The sequence below is a fragment of the Hippoglossus hippoglossus genome, chromosome 15 (assembly GCF_009819705.1).
Source record: "Hippoglossus hippoglossus isolate fHipHip1 chromosome 15, fHipHip1.pri, whole genome shotgun sequence".
Lineage (NCBI taxonomy): Eukaryota > Metazoa > Chordata > Actinopteri > Pleuronectiformes > Pleuronectidae > Hippoglossus > Hippoglossus hippoglossus.
Window position 1 is genome coordinate 10,380,359 of NC_047165.1, and position 20,340 is coordinate 10,400,698.

Sequence of the window (20,340 nt, forward strand, 5' to 3'; positions counted from 1 at the left end):
AGGAATGTTTCTTTCTCTGCTTCTGGATCGTCTTTAACTACGACGTGCAGATCTGCTAATGGGAAGACCACTTGCTGACTATTAATACACTAGCTTACACTACAGGACTCCATATTAAACTATTTCGCTCATTTCTGCGTTTGAAACTCCCACATCATTTTTCATTAATATTCTGCTAGACTGCTTCGCAAAACAGTCTGGCTCACATTTGTTTTGTTTTTTTATTTCTCCACGTGTATACTCGTACAGCAGAAGAGACTTGAGCTATCTTCACAGGCTACAGATTCCCCCACATTTAATTACTGTTAACACCAGCGCTAGCCGGCTAAATACGCCTCCATGATTTATTCATTTCCCCCCCATATTTGAGTCAAATTAAATTAGTCATATGGGTTTAATTAACTAAATATGATCTGATATTGTAATTTCACACTTGGATATGGGATACAGAGAAGGGTACTTGAGCACAAAAGAACCCTATGGTAAACCAGCACTCATTAGAGTCTCTTATGTGTAGTCATGTTGGCATTACCAACAGCAGCATTAGCTGAACGATTGCTCCTAATCAAGGTTTACACACTGGGAGGTTACCTTTATGCCGAAAGAAGAGGGATCATTCCGCTCACGCCATTATTCACTGCTCCTATTAGTCATCCAACCGTGGCTAATACAAGTAACTCCCTTCAAATTTTCTGCCACCTCTGCTCTACTCATTATTATTACTGAGGACAACAGAAATGCAATTCCTCCAGTTGAGAGCGTCGATTCACCTCACCAACAAAATTCATTTATTCATTTTGTAAAGGTTATAAAAACGTCTGTCTCTGAGATTATAGAAGCGGGTAGTGAAAGAAATTCTGTTTATAGTAGCCATGATAAAAAAAACAATTTGGCTGTTAATGCAGAGTATCAGAAACATCAGAATGTTACAGTGCAATGTTGTAAATGTCACTACTGCACAAAAATGTCATTCACCTGAATTGTTTAAGGCAGGAGGCAGAAGCTGAACAAAGCTGTAACAAACTAGAAATGCAAGGCCCAACAGTCCCCTTATGAAACCACATTTTACTAGATCTGGGCTTTTATTTGTTACAGTGCAGTATCTATCGATCACAAAATGTATTGGGTTCTTTCCTGATCCTTCCACCAAATTTTGTGTTAATCCGTGCAGTGGATTTTGTGCAATCCTGCTAACTAACAAGTAAACCCCCCCCTTCCACCAAGTTTCGAGGAAACCTGACCAATAGTTTTTGTGCAATTCTGTTCACAAACAGAAAAACCAACCGAAAAACCAACAAGCCCAAGCAGGTTGAAACATAACCTGCTCGTGGAATATCTGCATCTAGAAAAGCTAATGACAGTAGCGATAAAATGGGTTTTATTGTTAAATTCATCTTCTTTAATAAGAAAAATGGCTTGGAAGCGTAATTATTTTAGACCTTTAATACGATACGAACATGTAAGTACTGCAGGGTAATCTTAGAGACAGTCAAATATTTTATACTCCAACATTTGTGATTGTGACGGGGAAGGTCATCCTTTTGCAGTGAATCAATAGAGCTCACACAGAGTGAAACACATTCACCACAGGTCCTGCTGTGGGTTTTTCCTATTCAATTGCACCTGGCTTTCCCTGTGTGTGTGTGTGTGTGTGTGTGTGTGTGTGTGTGTGTGTGTGTGTGTGTGTGTGTGTGTGTGTGTGTGTGTGTGTGTGTGTGTGTGTGTGTGTGTGTGTGTAGTAGACTGAGTAGTTCTAAAGCACAATATCCAACGCTGGTGCTATTTCCCACTCACACAAAGGCTCCATCATGGCTCTAAATCAGCTGCAGTGAGTGATATAAAAAAGCATGCGGTAATTTACTGATGCCCAGTAATGAAACATGAGGCCAGTGTGGCATGTTTTCTCACTCTCGCCGAGAGGAAATATGGCTGCAGAGAGCTCCGCTGGCTCGAAAATACTGTCACACCACCGCACGACACAGGCAGAATTATCAGAGAGAAAAAAAACAAATGGAGGCATTGATTCACTTGTTGTTTATTTACAGCCCTCTCCGGAGAAGAAATAAATTCCCCTGTCGAGGTTTTGTTTCCCCATCACACGACACAACGGGATGCATGAGAAGAAGGGTGAGAAGGCCACACACAAATGTAAGCACAGGCACACACACACGCACACACACACACACACACACGTCTTACATCTGGATTAATCTCCAATGGGCGTCATCACAGATGCCATTAAACGTAGCAGAAGGCAAGAATCATGCAGGAAAGAGGCTGCCATCTGAATAATTTATTCAGAGGCTCATCTTGTCTCACACCAGGGGGATTTCTGCTTTCAATTTACACTGTTTTCCTCCCGTATTCAAATCAGGGAGCAGATTTATTGTGATTGGCATACGGAAGGTCAACGTTAGCAAGCTAGCGTCAACGCTGTCCTCGGCGGGCTGCAGCGGCGGTCTATTAGCACACCAGGATAGCGTGTGTACAGTCCGTGTGTGTGGCAGTCTTTGTTTACCTCAGTGTGCGCAGGGTGACACTGGAGAATAGGCCTGTGGAGAGCAGAGACAGCAGTGTGTGTCTGAGCTTATTAGGCTGCTTTCCAAGGACACAGGAGGCTCTAGACATTACACTGGCTGGGGATAAAAAAACACTACTGCTAATCATAGCAGGAAGATGTTAGGACTGCAGACGGAGCAGAGGGTGGGGAAGGAGGACAAAAAGGACAAGAGAGGGAAGGGAGGATGAGAGAGGGAGAGAAAGTGGAGGAGGAGAGCACGGGGGGGAAGAGGCGAAGTGGAGAAAGGAGGGAGAGCGCAGGATGAAGTCATGGCTCTCATGCATGTCCTCACTCTGTGTGTCACACTGGGACTGAGAAGAGGACAGAGAACGGTTCACTAAGGCACAGGTCATCTGTGACAGGATGAGCCACCATTAGCCAAAGGCGCACAGAGCAACTGACAAAACAGGGATGGGTGGGGGGGTGGGGGGGGGGGAAACTCAGTCAGAGTGACAACACTGTTGTATTTTCAAGACTTCTTTCTGAGATTTCCAGCATTGAGGCAGCGCAAATGATCTGTTTTGTTGTTTTGTGCTGTTGTTGTATAATTCCTTGGGGAGAAGATCAGTCTGTTTCACTTTAAACACAATGTAGGCGGCGTACATGCAACAGAGAGGGAGAACATATCTGAGACGTGAACAGTGAACACTGTGTTTGTCTAAAGACGTTCTGTTAGAGAGCAGCGTCTCATTCTCTGAAATGCAATCCAAACTTTGAGAAACGGGTTACGAGGTTGCTCGAGGGGGGAAAACTGTGCTTACCAAGCAAAATGACCTTGTCATTTCCAGTAGTAAATTGGTATGTGCTAGCTGGCGCTGATGACAGGACTTGGCTGTTTCTTCCGTTACGGGCATGAATGGCCCTGTAGTAGCCAGGCACAGTGCAGCGGTTCAACAAGGCCTCTTTAACCAGCTGAATGACAGGCAAGCAGACGGGCGGCGAGCCAACCACAGACATTCAGCCCTGGCTGCTGTAATAATGCCAATTCAGCCAGACCAATGAGGCCACGTGACAAGGGCAGAGAGAGAGAGAGAGAGAGAGAGAGAGAGAGAGAGAGAGTGGGAGAGGAGAGGAGAGTTGAAATCTGCGAGTGCTTTCACTGGCTGTGTCTTTACTTTTCTTCGGTTTATCCCACCTCCATATGTCTTTTTTCACCATTGTCTCACAATCCTCTCATGTTTACTCTTCAAACAGTCTTGTTGTCTTTTTGTTACCATAGGGAGTCAATGAATGTGTGGCTTGTTAAACTTTTTATGTCAGCGTCTGCAGCCCCGAGCGTCGCGTCAATAGCCCTTTTGCAACCTCCGTCTCTTGGAAATCTCCATGCAAACCAAGGGGGAAACTCGGCACCAGTATGACACAGCAAGGAGGAATGCACCAGCGGATGTGGCTCTCTCTTCCTCTCCCTCTCTTTCTCCTTCTCAGTCAACCCCTGTCTCCTCCTCCTTCCCCTCCCGCTGTGGGCAGGTCCATATGCACCCAGTAATTATCGAGGTTATTTTCTCCGGAGGGCCAAATCCCTGTTTATGGGCATGAGCGTGTGTCACAGGGCCCTAGCTGTCAACCCGCAGGACGCTGACTCTGTCGACATCCCCTGAGAAAATCTCGGCTTCGGCGACCCAGCAGTTGCTCTGCTTTTGCCCCCATTAGGGGGAAAAAAAGAAAAACCCTTTTGTAATTTTCGATGGCTGTATCATGACCTCAAATCAGAAAGAAAAAATGATGTCTCGTGTGAGCTTCAACCTCAAGCTCTTGCCAAAACCCAGGAGTTATTTCTGGAAACCACCAACTAGAAGAACAGTATCCAGCAGCAGTGAGGAAAAAAATTAATACTCATGCACTGAACCCCAAAAAATAGCAAAGGTGGATATGATTTACATCTGTGTTATTTATTCATTACAGACATGGGGGCAACGAGTGCATGTTGTACTATTAGTTCTACTGAACTCTAAAAAAAAAAAAAAAGGAGACAATTTTCTACTTATTGGTTCAATTTGGTTCCTTCCCAGAACCAGACACCCTGGAGAATTGTGCCCTGTGTTGGAGTGCACATTTCCCTCCAGTAATGGCTACAGAGGAAGTGAAAACTGTGAAAGGCCAGTGGTTAACAAGCCTCATAAAAAAACACTGGCCGATCCAACAAGCTAAGTATTATACCAGTTAATTAAGAGGCAAACAGGAGGTAACTTTGTTTTCTGAATGGGAAACAGAGTAGACTTGTTCACATCCTAGGTTCATCAGCAAACAAGAGCCTGGAGCAACCTGAAGTGCTCAAAAGTAAATTTGCATGCACACAACTGTTACCCGGGGTCAGTGGTACACACACTCACACACATACACAGAAACACACCCACTCACGCTCATCGAAATCGGCTGCTCCCTTCACAAAAGCTGCTTCCTCTCTGTTTCATCACGCAGGCCGGGCTTTGTTAGCGCGCGGAAATGCCTCCAGAGGGAATGAAAATACTGGCAAGTCCCTGCAGCTCTTTCTGGAGAGAGAGAGAGACGCGGGGGGAAAAGAGACGGGTCCTGCAGCTGCACGATCACACACACACACACACACACACACACACACACACACACACACACACACACACACACACACACACACACACACACACACACACACACACACACACACACACACACACACACACACACACACACACACACACACACACCAAGTGCCCATGTAAGTTAAGGGCTCTGGTTACGTACGGAGATAACCGTGTTAACCTAAAGAACATAAACACCAGTGTGTGGTTACAGGGCTCTCAGGGCACCGGAAGAGTCAGAGGAAGCGTACACTGACAGTACAGAATCCAAAGTTGGACTAATGTTGTCGCCGCCGCAAAATTATAGGCAACGTCACTGCGAAAGCTCATACCACTGCTGAAAACAGGGGTTTTCCAGGCCAGGAATTACAAACTGGAGAATTAAGTGACCCTGCTTCCTGAGCTCGTCAATCACACAAGGATTGTTATCTTGCTGAGAGATCCCGTAAAATGTAAAAGACGAGTTGAGATATCTGAGGAACCTTAAATCTGAGGTGTTATAACAACTTATCCTGTTCAGGGTTGTGCAAACTCACTTTAACGTCGCTGTTTCAACCAGGCTACATAGAAACCAGAGCACGAAAAGAAAACACTTTCTCCTGCTGACACCATGAGAACGGTCAAATGTCCCACTGAGCATCTCCAGCCGCCTTGCGGGTGCAAGCCCTGAACCTTCCACGATAACCACAGAGCCACTGTGCAGCCCAGTGCCTCGCGAATACTCTTAATTTATTTATTTATTTATTATATATTCCATTACCTCACTCCGTGGCTGTCTCGTTTGGCGAAAAACACATGTTTGTAATCAGACGACAGCGCTCCAACAACAGATGATTGCAATCAAACAGTCAATGGCGAGCAGCAATTAAGGCAACAAACAAAAAAAAATACACCACATTAGCAAGAAACAGAGAGCAATGGTTTAAAGGAACAAATGATGAAAGAGTGGTCCATTGTTCAGTACATGAAAATGGAAGATATCATCCACGTGCTTCATGCTAATAGTTTATTTGCTTTGTGTTAAACAATAGCAGCTGTTATGACTAATATCTATTGAATAAATCCAGAAATCTGTCTGTGGCTCGCATATCTCTAGAACCGTCCATCTTATCGGCTTTGCACTTGTATTGTTAAGGCCCAAAGAAAGAGCAGTGCCAAATTTGGACATGCGATACGTTCAGTATTAATAAACTTTGAATAAACAGGCAACTGAGACTCATCAACGTAAGTTACGCTATAGATCGCTACAACTGCGTGTTCACGACAACTGAAGCTTTTTTACGACAACAGCCAAAACTGAGTCGTGCTTCACTGAACTTTGAATAAACTGGTGAACAGCTCTTTGCACAGCAGCGGTGGTGCAGCCTCAGGGTTCTGTGGACTGAGGTCTGCAGCCGGTCTTTACTTGCCATGTCTAAATCACTGCAGGTCACTTTTATGGTTTCAGAAAGAAAACTGCAGCCAGCGTTACCAAAGACCAAGTAAACAGCCCAGTCCAAACAGGCAGGGTTACAACAGCCACTGTACTAGTTATCAGGCTAGTAGTAAAGCTAGTAAACCATTGGCAGTGGTATTTACTATTTTGATTATTTTGTCCATTAAATTCACAAACCAAAAAGCATTAAATATGTTCATGAATATACACATTTAAATAAATATCTTTACTGAACAGACTGGTCACATTCATTTCCCCAGCTATTTAAGATGAACAACCAGCGACAGAGCTCTGTGAATTTCAGCTCTACAACGTCTCGCTGCGTGCCACCCACACTCGCGTTCAGTTGACCCAGGAAAATTAAAACACTGTGCTATTTTTATTCAATATTTCATGTAAATTCTTACCTCCTACACACGACTGACAAGACTCACCTGCCTGCCGCCACATCTTTTCATTACAGCTGCTACAAGTTTTCTGAGAAAACACAAGTCGACTATCAGTCAACACTCGAGTGCATACAGATACATTCTGGTGCTTAAGTAACTTTTTGTTATAAAACGATGTAGCTACAAGACTGCTTTGCATTGCATTCAACAGGACACATGTTTTGCAATGAAATCAAATGAGGCTAAACCGCACAACAATCAATCGATTAGTTCCCACCCACGTCGCAAACAGCTGCCAACACATCTCTCCAACATATTAAAGTGAACTTGCAAGTTGAACAAAAACATCAACCTGCTGATTTTCCTTTCACAGCGCAAAGGTGGACGTTTGGCCAAAGAGCCGACTGAAACACCGTCTTACAGAGGAGGCATTAGGGGAAAGATTCAAGACGTACTGACAGAGTGCTGGAGCTTTCAAGACAGCTGCTGGAGTTTCTCTCTCTGTCACTCTCGCTCACACACACACACACACTCTCGTGCGAACACACACTCCACTCCCTCTCTCCTTTTTAGCCAGTGACAGCAGGCACCCAGCGATGACATGAGGAGTGTCTCTGGCAGCCAGTAAGGCAGCACTAAACAGACAGAAATATCTGCTCTGACAGACGGACCGACCGTCAGCCACTACACCGTACATGCAGCTGTCACTGAGCTTACCGCTCCCCTTCCCAACCCTCTGGTTTGATTCTCCTTCCTGCAGTTTCTCTCTCTGGTCAGAGTGGCAGTTCCCTCGTTTTTCTGCCTTTCTTGCAGCTACTTTACACCATGTTGAAAAGCTACACCTACACTGAGGACATTGTGTTTGGCTCTGTTTGGCTCATGGCCAGAAATGAGGGGGTAGAGGGAGGAGGGGTGAGAAGGAGTTTCGGCTTTCACAAGGCCAACTGTTGAGCGTGTGGCCATCGTGCACTTGGTCAGTGTCGGCCTGCACAGGTTTAGCTCTTTGCTCGGTCGTTTGGTCGTACTTTGTCTTCACTATTTCTCTTTCACACAAGAATCTGTCCTCCCTCTCTCTGTCTGTTTAGCTCTCTGTTCCTCAGCCACAGACGTTCTCAATTAAGAGGGTCAGGCAGCCGAGTGGAGAAATAACTGCGGCTCTGGTATCTGGAGCTGGAAGGACTCAAAGATCAGCAGCAACAAGAAACCACTGCTTTAACGTGCTGCGCCAAAAACTGTGGGCTGTGGCTGCCTGTGTGTTTTCGTGTGCATGCAAGTGTGTGTGTGTGAGTGCATGTTGCATAAATCTGCTCAGCGCCGACAGGTTGTCAGTGACCTCTGACCTCCATATTCAAACAGACATGAATATGACAGAACTGCTAATGTTGTGATTGGCACAGAGCTGTCCCCTTCCCTGCAGGAAAGTCGATCTCTTCACAGTTCAATTTAAAGATTGTGGCATGAGAACAGCGTATAATCACTCACACACACACACTCATGCACTGCCAGACACACCCGTGCACCAAATCTTCACTCCATCTAGAGAGCTACTTTAATTGCTTTGTTTTAGTGGTCCCCTCTGAATGGAAGAGAAGCTGGGGGCTGCAGTTTACAAGACACATCTGCAGGTGTTGCATTTCAAACTGAGAAACTCACGCTGTGAGAAGGAGCAAATATGGCAACACAGGCACACAGATGGAGGACTGTACAGACAGATTGTCTCTCTCGTGCACACACACACACTGCAGGTGCAGCACTGCTCAGTTCTTTCCTCCGCAGCATCGAGCCTGAAAACGCTGGCGTGCCATCTATAAAAAATACTGACTTTAATGTGCGACAACGTAAAATATATGACAAGACAAAGCTGAGGCGCAGTATACTGAGCACAGACCTGTCAAATCCAGAGAAAGAATGTGCTTATCAATGGAGCTCCTGCAATGTGGCTGATGCTTGGACACTAAAAGTCTAACAGAGCCATAAACACCCCAACTAATGTGGCCTGGGGTCATGTAGGTTTTAGATAACCTTTCTGACACCAACCCTTTGTGAGAAACTACTTTACACCGAGCGGGAAACACACACAGTATCTCCCCTCCTTACAAAATAGCTCTTTCCGCACCCTTTTATTTCGAAACCTCTCGCAGCAGTGTCTCTATGAGAATCAGATCTGTTTGTTAAAGCTGTGTATCGAGTAGTGTGGAGGATCTTGGGTAGCATGTCTCGTAATTCAGCGAGAGAATGAGCAATCAACTAAGCTTCCCATGGCATCCGACAGATGACAGATTCAATCTTCTTTTCTTCAAGCGTCTCTATTGTCATGTTCCTACACACTGGTGTGCACGCCACGTTTCTGATCATCTATGCAAATACGCCACAGATGGACAAGTATCTCATTGAGAAACATACGTGTCGCACTTACAAAAATTATAATTCTTGCATTTCCCTGCACTGTTTTTTCGTCTCTCTCCCTATGTCTGCCATCCTTTGTTCATTAGGAGTTACGTGTGACTGTGATGCTGGCGTCTTGCCACACTATGTGTGTGAAATTATTCAAATCAGGACACCATGTTTCTTTTGTTTACCGCCTTGAATGGCGACACGGAAACAAGGTGGGCTATTCACGAACACCATTTTTCAGTCTCACTCTCTCACTACAACTACCACCCCCTTCTCTCTCCTTCCCTCTGTGAATCCTGTCACGGTATTGGAGGAACGTCCTGGGCATTATGAGAAGCCATTAATGAGTGTATGGCGTGGTGTTGTGATGCGCGGCATATTGCAGCCATTCATCAGCGCTGGGAGACACTTGACAGGCGGACAGCCAACAGGTTGTGTAATCATATAACACAGCCATGTCAGGCCTGCCACTGCTCCGTGTCCCATTCAGGCCCCTAATGTTTTTTTCCTCTGGGTAATTGACGATGCCAGACAGAGAGATCCAGTGATGGATAACATCACAGACCAACTGGCGCACAAAGATGCCGGTCGACCGGAGTGATGTCATTTCACATTACATCAACATTTGAAGACATTTAAAGGAAAATTATGGCTTATCTGGTCTTATTGTCGTTGTTTCTGTTTTGGTTAGATAACTCAAAGATCGTCTTGGTAGTGAGATCTGGCAGCAAGACAGTTTCGGTAAAACCAAGTCGGACCAGGCAAGAAAAACTCTTGGTTAGCGCGCGGTTAGATTATACTACACATGTTTTCCACACATATCGAGTTTACTTGGGTGGGCTGCCTAGCTTTGATAACAGTGACCAAGGTATTCACCCATATTAGCATTTTTTTTTATTTCAGTTTTTATCTCTCCACCATCCTCCATCCATTGAATAACAAATGGACAATCTCTAAATTTGCACATCTCACAATACCATATAAGAGCTTTAAAGTAGTGTTATGTGCTGTTGCTTCATTGTAGAGCTGTGTGCGGTGCATTGATTCCATCCGCTCCTCTTTGCCACCCTCTCTCTGTCAATCTCTCAGATATACCTTGACTACAGACCCAGAATAAGACCCAGAGTAAGACGAGAATAAGACCCAAGTTGTATGAAACTAGAATTTCCAAAGAAACACAAAGCCAGGTAACTCTTTCTTGATATGTTCAGGTATTGTGGTATGTTCCTTATTAGATTTAATGACTCATAATTGTATAAATGAGTAAAAAAAAAAAAAGCATCCAAATGGCCCTTATAAGTTATTCAGCTAAGATCTTGCATTAATGATGTCAAAACATGACAAAGTAAATGTGTTACTCCGGGGACTTACAGGGTACCTGGAATGCCATCTGACGCTGACTAACATGTTGCAACTACTTCAACTCCTCTGCACAACACAACTCTCATCAGAGAAGTCGAGGTGGCCCTGAGGCAGCGTTAGAAGTTGTTAAGGATGGCAAGTATCCTCACACAACCTGTTTTGCGCTGTCCCTAAGCTGGGAAAGAGAAGACAATGTTCTCTCTCATCCTCCCACTCTCACCATTTTATACCTTTGCTTGTTTGTGAGATGCCTCTCGCAGCACACAATCCCCAAAAAAGAGGCCGGCTTGTGTGTGTGTGTAAGACAATAACCAAAATGAATATCACCAGCGAGGATAAAAATACACATTCCTCTCTTTTGAATATCATCACAGTTACCTAAGCTGCAGCACCCTGAGGTGAAACTCCTCAGAGAATTAGTCTTGATTATTCTCTCTCATTCTATCTTGTCTACGTCTCTCACCTTTTCTCTGTCACAAACATACACTATAAGATAAAAGTGCACGGGTGATGGAGAAAACCATGGAAAGAAAGAAAGGACAAAAAGAAGGCTGGACAAAAAAAGGATGATGGACACATAATAGAAAGTAATAAATACAAAAGACGAAAACTAAGGCTTGTTCTTGCTTTATCTAAGAAAGTCATGCAGCACAGTCAAACCCTTAACAGACTGAAGAACTATTTTGTTCCTCTGTGAAATTGTTAAATCTGAGTTGGAGCTCTAAGTAGGCCTTAGTGTTCCAGTGTGGTCAAAGCACTGAATGTTAAAGGAATTGCTCTACAGCCACGATGTCCCTGACCCTGATTCTGCGATGTCATCTGTTTGTTTATAATATTTGTTGAAATCTTTTTTGTCCTGTTGTGTAATATGTTTGTGTTTGTGTGAGGCAATGGACGTTTTGGGATGCAAGACAAATTTCAGAAGAGATTCTGACAATAAAGTGCAATCGAATCTAATCCAATTGTCGTACAATGTCCACAATGTCCACAAATTTGAAAACGCTACTCACATGTTGGTGTCCACGCTAACTTTTTCAGATTTCTGATCTGATTTGATCTGATCCGAAACAGCCCGGTCCTTCTCCTGAGTATCAGCTGGGAAACTCATGATCTCAGACCTCACACGCATCACCATTTTATGAACATAAAGACAGATTCTATCCTTGTGTTACGATATTACTCAATTTACGTGACACAGAGTAGGCCACATTGAGTAGCTCTAATAACCTTGGTGCTCCGTGGCACCATGTCTGGCCAGAGTTTACGTCATTGATTTCAAAAAGCTCTGTTTTCCCCCCGTTCATATCAGCTACAGCGGCTACGTGCGTAAGCTCCGTAGCTAAGCCATAGCCCTGTGACGCAGAGCTATAAATTTCACATGTAGTGTGGACACAACATCACCCAACCATTGCACGGTCAGACACACATGCACACACTCTTCCTCTCTCCTAAATCTCAACTCCGACGCCTCACAATGGGCACAGTGTTTAGTGTCAACAGTGACCACACTATGTGGCACTAACATTAAAAATGCATCCAATTAAAGCTGCAGGGGAAAATATTCCTCTGTAAACGGCAACAGTCTGTAACATGTTTGCAGCAATGATAGGCTTTCTAAACAAATTAAGCCAGCAGAGCTCCACATTACTAATCCTGGCTCTCTGTCTGGCCAAATTCTGCCTCAATTGCACAGTTGTTTGATCAACCACTGGAACACTGTGTATGTGTTAATGTGAGAGGAGAGGAAAGGGAAAAAAATAACAGATATGAGATGAATAATGTACGACAGCAGCAGAGAAGTGCGGTATAAGTTGTCTTCCTACACTTTCATGTGTCTGCAGTCGTGCTCAGTCACATTCTGCAGCCCCTTTCTGTCTGCGGCACTTGTCACTCAGCCGATGGTCGGCGCATGTGTGTTTCTACGTGTGTTAAACCTGTCACATTCTGTGCTCTGACGTCCGTGTGCTAATCGCTTTGGCTGATCCCTGCTCGTCGTGCATGTGTGTACAGTATGTGTCTGTGCCCGCCTGCATATACGTGTGCATGTGTGTGTGTTTGAGGCAGATGTTCCCAAGGCGGTGCCATTGCTCAGCGTACACACACACACACACACACACACACACACACACACACACACACACACACACACACACACACACACACACACACACACACACACACACACACACACACACACACACACACACGCACACGCGCTGCACTAAGGAAGATTAACCAGCACTTTATTATTTATTTGCCTACTTTATAATCTCTGGTAGCAAAGAATTCCGGAAGAAAGGCAAGCAGAAAACGAGACAAACCTTTCTGGTTCTGGTAGGGAAAAAAATGTCATCAGAAAAAAATTAAGGTTCACGTTCAACTTGACCTTTAAATTTGAACCACAATTAACTCACAATAAGCTCCTGCTCTTTGAAGTATCACGTTTTCATTTGGACAGAGCTGTGCTGATATCCAATTTACTGCCAAATTATTATATATGTCACTTACAACTCTACCAGGAGGCAACACAGAGCTAGAAAAACTGGTTATTGTTGCATTTGAAATAACCTCACAAAGCCCTCAAATATAGAGTAGAAATGTTCTCAATGGGCAAGCTGCACTTGCATTCTGAGTGCACGAATCTTGCGTGTAGTCCTCTATTTGTCTTTTGTAAAACAAACAGGAAGTGTTTTGGAAACAAATTGCTCTTGAATCATAGCGTGATCGTTTTTGTTCATTAAGTATTGACACTGGCCACAGGGTTCTCGCCGGGAATTGGCAAACACAGAGCCAAACAGGATCCTGCACAGCTCCTCGTAAACTGCAGCTGCACACTGCTCCGTTCCCGGTTCCTCCCCGGCCGCCAGCCGAGGAGGTTCCAATCAAAACCAGCCACATTACTACCCCTGCGCCATGTCAGGGTGATAGAGAAGCCAGGATGGAACCAAAGGGTGCACACAATCACTGAGCAGTGGATTAGACTAAAAATATCTTTACCTGTGTGAACTTTGACCTTGGTGGTACTGCCGCTGTGGTGGCCGCCCCCTCCCCCAACCCACCCCTCATGTATTCCTCACGCGCGGTCCCTTGCTGACCCTTCCTCTGGTAGCGGTGATCTGAGGGGAAGGAAGACAGAGGGGAAAAAAGCCTGTTAAATTTCTTTTAATGGAATGCCAGGGAGAACCTGGTTCAGACAGAGGACAAATTTATCACTGAGAAATTCATCCCGGTGGTGAAAAATGTATGCAGGGAGCCGTGAGGGAGTTTGCTATACTGCCCCATTTACTCTACCTCCTAACCCTGCCCCAGAGTCAATGAACCTATGAACAACTGCACCACCCATCACATCGCCGTGCCTCCTGTATACTGCAGCAGTTCTTGTATATCCCCCCCACACATGACCCCACCCCCCACTGCTCAGGAACAATGTCCTTCCTAAAGGTTATCAGCAGCCTGACGCTTGGTCAGCCCTCATCCTGAGTCCATTACACACAGAGCGGCGAGATTCACTGCCTTAATACACCTCTCTTAGTTTCTCCTCACTGCTTCGCTGCGCCCTTTACAGGCTGATACAAATCCAGCGTATAAGCCCAGAACACACACACACACACACACACACACACACACACACACACACACACACACACACACACACACACACACACACACACACACACACACACACACACACACACACACACACACACACACACACACACACACACGTTTTGGGATTGGCCTATACAAGCACATTGCAACTCTGTCTCTACTCATCTGCAAAGCACTTCAGTTCGGTCGGTGTTTCGTTTTACTGTTTTCGTTCAGATGATCACCCTCATTAATTTAATTTCCTGTCAGCTCTTTTTGCAAAACAGCTGTGATGAGGCCACTGCATGTTACCTGCCCACCACCAAACATCACACAGAGACTAAATTAGAGCTGGTTCTGATGAACACGGTGGCGCATAGAGCAGTTTAAGAGCCAGTTATATCTGTCAGGCATTAATGGAGGCCAAATACAGAGCTGAAAAGTGAATATTGGACATGTCAGGCGATACAAACATGACTCCGAATCAATGCTAATGTGTCTACATGTGTGGTGCATGTGTAGACACGCAATATGTTAGCCACAAGAAGTTCATGAAGTTAAAATAACTTTTTGTGACTGTTGAATAGAGCCTAACCAATACGGTTTTTGGGGGCATGAAATGAATCGCTGGTGTATCTGTCTGTCACTAACTGATTCGCCTGACTTTGTGGACCCTTACTTGCACATGACTGGAATCCTCACAAGCCAGAAGACACAAGGTTGAATCAGAGACGACAGCCAGAAGTTAGAGAAAGAGTTATGGAAAAGTTGGCTTCTAGCAGTTTTCAGGCAGTGCACGTTTGTGTGTTTTGGGACCGTAACTTTGAAGAGAGGGCTAATATGAGGGGGTGGGATGTATCGGTTGTACATATTTAAAGTGAAGCCTGCTATTGCTAGCTTTTCCAGGCTTACCAACCCTAGCTTTAAAAAGATAAACAAAAATACATATCTTTTCCGCATTGTTCATTCTATAAAGTTAAAGTTTTCATATCGTCAAACAAATGCTGACACTGATATGTGTGTGAAAGTCTCATATGGGCTGATGTCTATCAGTCAACCGATGTATCAGTCATGCGCTGCTGTTGAGTAATTTAATCCTTTTTGAATTGTGTTCCTAGGCTCAACATCTTCAACATCATCATGAGACACCAACATTTTGAGTCTGAGACTGTTGAGTTGTAGAATTTCTGGCCAGCGGGACACAGCCAATGAGGAACCTACCTGACACAAAACAACAGGGAAGTGAAATCAGGTGAATTGCTTTATTGCGTCAGCGAGTATCTCAAATCGAACCTGAAAATATATCCTGTTGATATTCAGACGACAACCCGTGGATGGTTTAAACAGATGGGGAGAATGGATTGAATGGGGCCCCCCCCATACGTCTTAACACCTGCTCATTCACTCATTTAATCCATGAGGGGAAGGGAGCACACTGAGGAAAATACTGTGGGAAGAGGGGGTTGATTTTGGACTGAGGCCAAAAAAGAAGAGGACAGGGCGGAGGAGAAACCCATAAATACGCGGGGAGGCGAGCAGGTGTCGCGGACAAATGAGATTTACAGGGTCTACGTCGCATAAGGTGCTGACAGGTAAGCCTATTAGGTTGATATTACCCGGCTATAACATGCACCGATGGACACTCCTAAAAGTGAGTGTGCGGCAAGGGTGTAGAGATGAGGGGTTTAAGAAAGACATTAGAATATCACAGGTTCGCTAAACATCAAGTTCATAACATTCAATGATTAAAAATAAAGATTTTCAATTGGTTTCATTAATTTCATTACCTCGCCAAGGAGGATGTTTGTTAGTTTGCAGGATTACGCAAAAATTACTCAACCAATTTTCATGGACTTTTGTGGAGGAGTGAGGCACGGCCCAAGGATGAACCTATTTAAGTCGGATCCAGGAATGTTTCTTTTTTACAAAAATTCAAAAGCAGGCTTGTTTAAGGGACTGATACTTTTGTGTGTTCAATTTGGTGCATATCCAAATTAACATCTGGGTCTGGTTAATTTAAATGTGGTTTCATAAGTGGTCTGCTGGGCTCGGCGGATATTTGTGTTCTCCGAGTGCCAATTCTAGTTATGTTTCTTATACATCAAGTTCATAATAATCAATTATTGCACCTTTTTTCCGTTGGTTTCATTCATTTCATTGCATATTCTTTCAAGGGGACATGTTCTTGAAATCGTACAATAGATAGACGTTTAGTTTTCTTAAGATTGGTTAAAAAAAAACATACTGTAGATATTAAACAACATGGTAAAACATTACTGCAGATATTAGATTGGATTCCATTTCAAAAGCAATACTGGGCAAATGTGTTTTCTCTGAAATGGCATCAAAGCCAGAGAGAGCTAAATACTGAGATGGCAGTGCATTTCTGCATATTGGAAACCGCCGGGAAGCAATCACTGAAGAATGCAAACGTTTATGAGAAACTAAACGCACTAGAACATGGAGCGCAGATCTGCAATCGAGTTTCACTTGTAATACTGCATGAGCAGGCAAAGACTACAAGGAAATTGCTACCACTTGAGTTGCACACTACAGATGGTGTTGAGAGCAACACGGCACAAAGAAATGTGTTCCTTAATAATGTGGTGAATATTGCAGTGAAAAGCTGAGTGTGTCGTACTGGCTTCTGCAGACACCAGCTCCCCCCCCCCCCCCCCCCCCCCTTTTCCTTTCCCTCCTGTCAGAAGTGTGAATTCTTTCATCCCGGATATAAGAGGCTGCCGTAAAATCCTCAAAGAAACTAATCGTGTTAAATGAGGTTTGTGTCTGTATCCATGACTTTAGAGTGTGTTGTTTGTGTGTGTGGGGGCTGTGGGGGGGTTATAGGTGCATCTGAGAGACTAAAACCTCCTGTCACCCCTGAATCTAAAACCTATGTCAACCACCCGAGCCATTCATCTGTCTCCCCTGTTTCCTAATCACGCTTGGTTTTACACTTAACACTTCAATGCTGGTAATCATATCTGATCAAGTGGCTGTTCATTGACAGAGATAACCCGATTTTCTGCACAAATTCTTTAAAGTGATTCAAATGCTGGAGATGACAAAGCCCCAAGTTTGCTTGTTAAAAGCCCTTAATACCACAAGGTTTACTTTAGCTTCCTGGGGGGAATCCTAGTCTCAAGCGGCTTCTCAACTCATACAGACGGACTCGCTCTCGTGCACACACACTCGCAGACAATACACACATACACACACACACCTTATCATCCAAGGATGAGGAAGCAGCAGGGCTATAAAACCCAACCTCATCTCCTTAAAACAGGCAGGGCTGTCCCTGGGCATCTTAACACAACTCATCAACTGTTAAACCAGAGAGAGAGGCAGAGCAGTAAAAATCAATGCCCCCCAACATGGCAAACAGCAGTCAATGATGTTAGCTGCAAGAGGAAGGAGCCAGTGTTTGCAGCAAAGGTAAGGAGAAAGGGGCGAGGGGAAGGAAGGACAAAGTCCATGTTAAGCTAAAAGCAGGAGGCTAATATATGTAATTGATTACCTCGATGCAAATAGAAGAACTCTGAAAACCAGAGAATGCAATTTAAAGCAGCAGAGTCTCTGGAATCGATTGGCGCTGGGAGCAAGAGAAGCCATTTCCCCCCGAGCCAAGATAACACACTTTACTATTAGCTGTCAGATACTTATCAGGAGGAAATTAGCAGAGGAATACCATTTTCCCAAAACAAACCGGTCAAGTGTTTCTCCTCGCTGTCATTCTCTCCCATTCTGATATCATCATCTGTTATTTCCTCCTGTTTAAATGCCAACGGTGAGGAGGCTACGGTTGCGATCATTCGTAATAAAAAAAACCCAGCAGGAGCCGGTTGTAGTTTGATACAGAGAAGATGAGGTCTCCGGTTCACCTCGGCTCCCAGGGAGCAACCCCAGAGCCTGCCAGCGCCCGCACGTACACACTGACGCAAGTCCAACTCCCCAATCTCCCAGCCAGATCTCACCAAAACAATATTTGCGTTTTTTGGCCGTGTCGTCTGTGTTCCTGGCTGAAAAGAGAGGAGGAAAAAAAAGAAAAGAAAACACACATAGAGTGGAGCACAAAGAGATGTAGAAGCAGGCAGCAACCCACACAAGGCAGCCTTGTCGGATAGAGGAGAGGGCAGCTCGGCGTCAACATCAACACTGGTTCTGCAGTCATCGCTCAGCAGGTAATTATGATAACAACGTGTTCCCTAGGCAGCTACTCTCTCTGATTTAGTTTCTGAGCACTTACCCTTCCTAAAATCTCCTCCTGATAACATCTGATATAATTACAAAGTCAAGATCCTTTTCAAGGAGTGCCCACTTATGTGTCTCTAGTTTGGTGTAGTAACTCTCCCTCCTGTGACTACTCATTGATGCTTCTCACCTTATTGTGTATTCTTAGATAAGGTGTGACACACATTGCATTTTCGTGACATATTTGATAAGAATACCATGACATAAATGAACCTCACCTACCAACCCCAGCTGTTATAAACCCTCCATTGCCGCCTATTACCTTCGATTGTAAACACAGCCCTGCCTCGTGTGGAAATACATCATTTCATTGTGCCTGTTATCATCCAGTTTGAACAGTGGGAGTTTGGCCCTGAATGGAGTCAGCGGCTTGACCCTGTTATTACCTCTGTGGTGCGCCATTTTCCTTGGCTGTCATCATAGCCGACCCCTTAAACAGCCAGCGCCGCGCTGCTACAGGGCTAGGCTGTTGACATACTGAAGACATTTAAGATAATCCCAGAGATGTCTCTGTGTTTTCCAAGATTACATCTTCAAAGTGGGGAACACGGCCAACAGCCTATACTTGAAAGGGAGAGAGATGTGGAGGGCTCTTGTTCTGAAGGAGGGGGTGGAATCGCTCAAGAATGCAATCATGGTTTTAGAGTGGAAGAAGGCCTGTCCTGGCTAGCTAAGCAGGCGGGACGGTGGTGGAGGGGGAATCAAACCTGAGAGAGAAAACACACCTGTTGGACGGGACTATACAGAGGGAGGAAAAGGGAGGATTCTCACCTGTGTGACCTAACAAAGGGTGTAAATCACACGTTTGATCTCTGGCCCAGCTCCCTGCCTTTTGTAAAGTCTTGTATGCCGTCATGTTAAGGTTAAATGGTCAGGTTTAGAAAGTAAAATCCACATAAACTATGCCAAAATATAGTTTTCAGACATGCAAAACTCTGTGATGTCTGAAAAATTAGGCCCGGACATTTTTTCCGTATTGCATGAGATTGTTTAGGTGGGACACGTTCACAACAGGAACATTTCTGGACCCTTCAGACAAGGAGTGGCACCAGGGTAGAGCGTGCAGGAGGCAGAACATGGCATAATTCCAACGTGTTTTTGTTTACAGCACATCAACACTGGCATCTATCCTTTGTGCCAAAAGCTCTCAAATCTAGTTCTACTGTATGGCACCTCTTTTCCATCCTGAGATATTTGTATTCTTCCAGTTTGAAGTCCGTCTGACATTTTAATAGGGGGACTGGTAGGAAAAGTTACAGAAAATGTCCAGAGGAACTGATTCAGACATTTGCGTTCCCACATACTGCCCCTCTGGAAAGTTTCAGAAAAATGTGCAAACTTCAGAGTGAAACCAGCATATGATGTTGTGCAGTTATTTCTAAATTTGCTAAAACATTTTTCAGCGGAAAGTTCTTGTTATCCAAGATTCTTATTGACATCACAGGTTTATGTGGCATGTGAAAGTTGTGGATACTAAAAAGGCACAGGAAATCTATCCAACCAAACAGGGTTGCATTGTGGGAAATGTAGGGTCAATTGTCTTGACAAGTTTCTGTTGTTTATTCATTGTTTATTGCAGTCCAGATGCCATAAACAGAACTTTTAGAAAACAATGTGAAATTTATGGTAGTACGCATGGATATAAAGTTTTAGAGACAGACTCTCGGGTCTTAAAGTCATCTTTTGGATCAAAATGTGACAAAGTGTGGTGTTTGCCAAGTAAAGTGAAGTTGGAGTGTATTAATCCCCATGGGGAGATTTGTCCTCTGCATGTGACCCATCCTGTACTGTGCTGTAACTCCAGTG

The 20,340-nt window shown here is 44.4% G+C and overlaps 1 protein-coding gene across 5 annotated transcripts in view; it reads right to left on the reverse strand.

The window, feature by feature from the left end:
• zmiz1a (zinc finger, MIZ-type containing 1a) overlaps positions 1-20,340 on the reverse strand; it is a 100,695-nt gene that overhangs the window by 62,223 nt on the left and 18,132 nt on the right. For 4 of the 5 annotated variants that reach the window (XM_034608385.1, XM_034608384.1, XM_034608387.1 and 1 more), the window contains exon 2: positions 13,693-13,811. The exons of the other annotated variant lie outside the window; for it this stretch is intronic. The gene's annotated coding sequence lies outside the window, so the exon portion shown is untranslated. The remainder of the gene's footprint in view (positions 1-13,692; positions 13,812-20,340) is intronic. 5 annotated transcript variants of the gene reach the window in all.